The sequence below is a fragment of the Sorex araneus genome, chromosome 2 (assembly GCF_027595985.1).
Source record: "Sorex araneus isolate mSorAra2 chromosome 2, mSorAra2.pri, whole genome shotgun sequence".
In the NCBI taxonomy this organism is placed as follows: domain Eukaryota; kingdom Metazoa; phylum Chordata; class Mammalia; order Eulipotyphla; family Soricidae; genus Sorex; species Sorex araneus.
Genome location: NC_073303.1, coordinates 101961697 through 101968246, shown reverse-complemented (window position 1 = coordinate 101968246; position 6550 = coordinate 101961697).

Sequence of the window (6550 nt, the reverse complement as noted above, 5' to 3'; positions counted from 1 at the left end):
CTCATAGTCCAGCATCATCCAGTTTATGAAGATTCAGCAAATGCCTGGAGTGAGACATTTTACCTCTGAGAAATGTGGTGGGTGGCTTTTCAACTCTTTCATAACAACTACAAGTAGGAATGAGTGAGCTTGTTCTATAGTGGAGATATAATAACAGAGATCACCTGCACCTGCAGAGCTCTTTTCTCAAATAGGAAGCTAAGATTTTTCTATTGAAGCTATTAGAAATTAACTCTTTCAAAAGAAGGAGGTGGCAAAACCTCCTAAGGGAAATTATTCCTTCATTATCAAAACTTCATGGTAATCTCATTAGATACAATGTCATGAATGTATGTGGGGGGGAGGAAGAGAGAGAGAGAGAGGGGCGGGGGGAAGGAATAAAAACCTTTTGTATGCTAAGGGCCATTTGGACCTTTATAATATCAAACATGGGCCATGTAACACAGGCCAATGAGCCACAACGAGTTGAATAAAACCATCATCTGCCTTGTCATGAACATAGGTCAGACCACATGACTTCATGGGCTAGACATTCCCAATCTTGCTCTAGTTTATAAAGAATAATTCATACGTATTCACCTATTTATTAGACCCTGATGAATATCTATAATCATGGATGGTACTAAACCTTACTTAATATATGCTTTTCTCCTTACATACATATTGATGATAAATTTTATTTACTAGGTATCAGAGTAAAGATTAACAATAATAACTAATAGTAAAATAGAATAACTATAACTATAATACCCACAAAACCACAACAGAATAAAAGACATGTGAATGTAATCTCTTTTTGTTAAAATATATTAGTCTGTATAATATTTTTATGCTGGTGTTACTTGCAGGCAACTGAAACTACAGAAAGCAAAATCATGGATAAAAAGAGAGAGAAACTTTTGTGCTATACACATACAGTATCTTAGTGTGTTGTGTGTATGGCATATGCTTTTGTATATAGTCTGTGCCTGTGCATAAATTCCCAAGTATTCTGCAAATGGAAGTGTTTTAATTTTCATTTCATATATGAGTACACTAAGTCACATAAAGGTTAGAAGCCCTCCCCATGGACCCACATTCAATAATCAACAAAACCAGAACTGTGTTACTGGTCCCCAAGTCCTCTAGTGTTTCCTGTCATTCACTTAGCACATACTTGCTGGTATTAGCTACTTTGTTCTGGGCACTGTACTAAGTGATAAGGATACCAAAATAAAAAAGGTATTACTTAGTTCCCTTCCAAGGACGGCAAGCCTTCCATTATTGGTCACAGTGACTGTGCCCGCTTATTGTGAAGAGTATCTAGCAAGGGAGTCTGATTGCTCTCTGATTTATGGGAGAAGCAAATAGGAAATGATTTAGGTACTTGCTTGTGAAAGCTCAAACAGCAACTGCTTTTGTTGGTCTAAATCAATTCCACTCTCCTTTTTCACCCACTTCTTAAGGAATCTCACCAACTTCCCTTACAACATTGACATTTCTTATCGCTTTTCCCATAGAGTGACCTCCAGGCTAAAAGTGAAATGCTAACATTTGATCTCCAAGTTCCTTTTCAACTTGTTCCCTGTTGCTGGCTCTTTGGCTCTGCCAACTGTGTGCTCCACTCACCTGCCAACTTTCTAGGTTCTTCCTTCGCTCAATGTGGGCTGTCTATTCCCATCTAGAAACCATTAACGCCCCAACTTCCTCTCCCTTTTGATGTTTCTATGCAATCAAGTTTACACACACTTGATTGCATTATTTGCATCCACTGTGTTGTGGTGTACAACAGAGATGACAGACTTCACTGTGATTCTGGAAATCAAAGCAGGAGAGCATCTGGGATCACACTCCGCATGCGGGCAGTCCAAGGAGTCAAACTCTCAGTTTTACTGACAAGGTGCTTGCAAGGTGGGAACTTTACCATTTAGCTATACATAGGCTCCTGGGCTGAATTTCTCTATTCTGATACCAGTGACACCCTTCACATTATCAGAGGAAACAAAGGCAAGCAATCAACTCAAAACTCTCCTGAGGAAGCATAAAAAAAGGGTCTTGCTGCACTAAAGGCTCGCCCAAAGGGAGGAGAGAATACATGTGTAAGAGTGCTGTGGTGCTAAAACAAGGGCTTCTGAAGTTTAAAGGTTTGGTCTTTCTTCCCCTTCATTGCCATGTGACTTTTATTACAGTGATGCAGATACCCATGCGTGGTTGCAGTGCTCACCAGAAGCCATTCTGGAAGTCCTACAGTTTGTTCTCATGCAGAGTATTACAAGCAGCAGTGCTGTCAGCATCACCCTAGGCCTAGGGGAGGAACCAGAGATTGAACTTGTGACCTCATACCTATATATTTCAAAAATCACAGATATAAATGAATGGGTAGGCTTTACGGCATCATTAAGGTGTGAGTTTTAGTATGGTTTTGAGAAGAAAGATGCCTAGGGGTTGAGGAAGGGTCCAATGATTTTTCTCCATGACCAGTATTATCTAGTCAGGTCTTTGGAGTTCTTATCAGGACAAAATAAATCTCAATCTCGGTGCCATCAAAGTCAAATGAGTAAGGAAAAGTAGTGTCTCCCAGAGAGGGGTTTTCACCTCCTTTAAACTATAAGCCTCAATCTATTTTTGCTTTAAATTTTGCATTTTATTTTAATTTTTTATGGGATGGTTTTGTTTTCTTAAATCTGAAGAGTCCTCTAAAGTTTATTTGCTTTGGTAGAGGGAAGGAGAGGGAAAGGACTCAACCTTGCAACATGTTTTGATTTTGCTACTTGGTCTAAAAGTCAAGTGCTCCACCGCTGAGCTAAATCCCAGGCCCCCCTGGAGGCCTAAATGATCCCAGTCCTTCTAGCTCTGTGACTTGGATCAAATGATTAATCATTGTCAGCCGAGCTTTTCAGGGAGATAATAATAAGAAACCTTTTACAGTGTTACTTAATGTAGTGAATGAATGATCAGAGCAAAATCAGTATCATTATATAGTATCTTGGTATTTAATCCAACACACTTAAATAGTCATATGAATACCAGATTTGATAAGCTCCTCTAGGTCTTTGTGTTAGAGACATTTAGTTCTACATTAGCCTTCTCTGAGTCCCAGAAGTTTTGCCTGGATTAATCCATCAATGAGCAATTTTTGCCATTTGACTTCTACTTGATTCTGTCTACTTATAAATAGAAAAAGAAAAAGGAAGGGGGGCTAGTATAAGCCATTTATCTTCACACCCCTGAGCTCCCTGCTTGTCCCCTACTTAAGTCTGCTATGTTGGTAGCTTTCACTATCAACCCTGGGTTCCATATATCACTCATACATATCCCCCTCTGACTTATGGATGATAGAGAAGCCTTGTTCTTATTAACCTTGATACTGCTTTTCCCTTCAAGTTTCCTGTTATCTATTCACTAAGTCACTCTCTCTCCATTAAAATAACTCTTCAAATTCTACTAATCTGAGGTAGTGGCTTATTCCAGGATGCTGAGAAAATTCCACCTTCTCCACTCCATCTTGGATTGTCATCCCCTGTGAGAAGGCCACTTCTGATGTTCATTGCCTTCTGTCTTGAATTTATGTTGATAGAAAGAAGAAGAATGGAGCACAAGTGAAACAAAATCATCCTTCGGTTATTTTGTCTGGAAGATTAAGAGTAAGGTTAAGGATATATTTTAATCCTAAAAATAAAGTAATAAAGGGCTAATAATTGGAAGTAGGAACCACCCGCAACTGCCTCCCTAGATCATCCTCCCATTTCTCCCCTACTAGTATTTCAAATCCCCACTCTCAGGACCCTTGAGAATGGTGTGTAAGCACATTGACCCTGGAATAATCTGAATGACTGATGGAGAGCAGAACAGATGTTTGACTTAGCTAACAACCCAGTGAAAAGAAATTAAACACTGTTTTTAAAAAAGGCTTTTGAAACCAGAATATATTCTTAGCTCCACAACTTAAATGCAAAGACTTCTGATTTCCATCCAGCGGTATTGATAGCCAGAAAGGACATTGTTCCTACTCTGACAAGGAGAGAAAAGCAGAGAAGTTGCAACTCAACAACTATTCTTCAATCCTTCAAATAATTGTGTGTGGCCCTGGGGCTAACCTGAAATGTAGGGACAGACAGGAATCTCCAGTAGACACTCAGAATCCAGCATGGGAGGATGATTCTGTCCAAATCACATGTGTGGGATCAGGGAGGGAGAGCAGGAGGTGAGGCACTTGCCTTGTATGCAGTCTACCCCGATTCAATCCCCTTCACTGTGAGGAGTGATACAGGACCAGGAATAAGACGTGAGGACAGCCAGGTGTGACCAAAAAAGAAATGAATAACAATTGATAAACTAAAATAAAATCACACATGTGAAATAAGTATACATACAAATATGAATGTATATATACACACTTTTCACTTTTCCACCTCCATTTCCCTAATTCAACACATGTTATTTGGACAGAATCATATATATGTATATACATATATATATACATATATATGAAAACAGAGAGATATACATAGATGTCTAACAGTCACATATGGCTGTCTCCAGAGTATTTCACATGTGATGTGAATTAAGAATGGAAGGATAGTATAAATTATACCATGCTTAGGTTCATTTCACAAAATGAATTAATCATTCCATTTAGTCCCTTGATTCTTTTACCTATATTTCTTTTTTATTATTATTAATGAGTCACCGTGAGGGTACAGTTACAGAGTTTCATCCCTGTGTTACAGTTATACAATACTCAAATACCCTTCTCTTCACCAGTGCCCATTCTCCTCCACCAAAGGCCAGACGGTCCCTGCCCGCCGGGACCCCCCCCAATATTGTTCCCCCCACCCACCCCCCGTGACAAGGAATTCCTTATTGTTCTCTCTCTCCTTTTGGGTGTTAAGGTTTGCAATGGAGATACTGGGTGGCTATCGTGTTCAATCTATAGTCTGCTTTATTTTATTTTCTATTTTAAAATACCTCATGTATTTGAAGTTACAAAGCAGAATGGCATCCAGTGGGGCTCCTCCATTGGATGGAAGAGGAGTCTAAGTTGCAACTGACCTCTATACACAAGGGCAAGGAAAAACAAGGAGAGAGGCAGAGCATACCATTCCTTAGTGATAGGGAACAGTTTAAATAGCCAAGGGAAGCTACCAGATCTTGTCTTGATTGGCCATTAGGACAAGTGGTTTTCCCTATTAATCCCTCAAATCTTAAAAGTTTATATAGTCTATAGCTGGATTTAGTCATGGTCTTAGATACAATTGGTCGCCTTCTGGGAGTGAGAAAAGCATGTAGAACCCACAATTTCAAGATTGGTGGGTGATGAGGAGCCTCTAATTTCCTGATCCAGCCCCCACATCCATATCCACTCATTTCTTTTGATTGTCTTTCCCATAAACCAGCTCCCCAGGTTTAACTAATGCTGGTATATGTCACTTCCAATATGCATTACCTCTCTTGTGCTTGGGTTAGGCTGGCCCAAGTCTCTGGACTTAGCAGACTTCAGAAACTTCTAGGACAATTCTCACCTCCATCCATGCAAAGTCCTTTTTGCTAGTCCCAGGGACTGCAACCCAATTCTCCTGTGACTGAGTGAGACATCCCTTTTTTCTCTGCATGTGGCTCAGTGTAATAAAAGATAACATCTGATTCATTTTGTTTCACTACAGCTGTGAGTTTGGGGTTTTCCTGAATACAGAAAACTCTATCTTATTCTCAGCTTTGAAACAAAAATTAGCTTGTTATCACACTGCAATACCATGCTTTGGTCACCCAAAGACCTTAATAATGAACCCTTTTGTTTTCAACCCTGTGTGTAACTATCCCTTCTATGTATCCTAGAATTTTTCTTCCAACAGCAGCTTGAAACGTGACACGAGCTCCAAATTATAAACAGGAAAACAGAGCTTACCTTGATTCACTCATGTGCATATATCAATCTGTACTATTTTGGGCAGGTGGGGTTGGGCCATACCCAGTTGTATTCAGGGCTTGGTCCTGGCAGTGCTGAAGGAACCGTGTAGTAGTGGGGGTCAAATTCGCATTGACTACAAGTAAGGCAAGAATCTTCAATCCTGTATTATCTCACCAGCCCCAACCTGGTTCAACAACTAAAGTTTTTAACAACTAAAGTTCAAGTAGCCTTTTATTTTTATAATATTTAGATGCATTATGCTTAATTTCTGAGTAATGAAAGGCTTCTCAGACCATGAGAGATGAGTTTTTATTGTTTTATTTATTGTTTTATTGTATGTTAGTTGGTTTGAGGGGGGTCCATACCCTGTAGTACTCAGGACTTACTCCTGGCTCTGCATTCAGGGATCATTCCTGGCATATGTAGGGGCCAGAAATCAAGTATTGCAAGGCAAGCAACCTACCTACTGTACTATCACTCTAGCCCTGCAAGAGAGATATTCTCTCCAAAATATTGAGGGAAAATGTTATTCAATTGCTTAGAACAAAACTTTTCATTCACAGCTGTGATTTGGTGTTGTTATGTTTGTTCCATGTCGAGCATGTGGAGAGTGGCCTTGAGCATGGCTGTGGCTAGGTTCTGCAGGTTCTCCACATGTTCCTA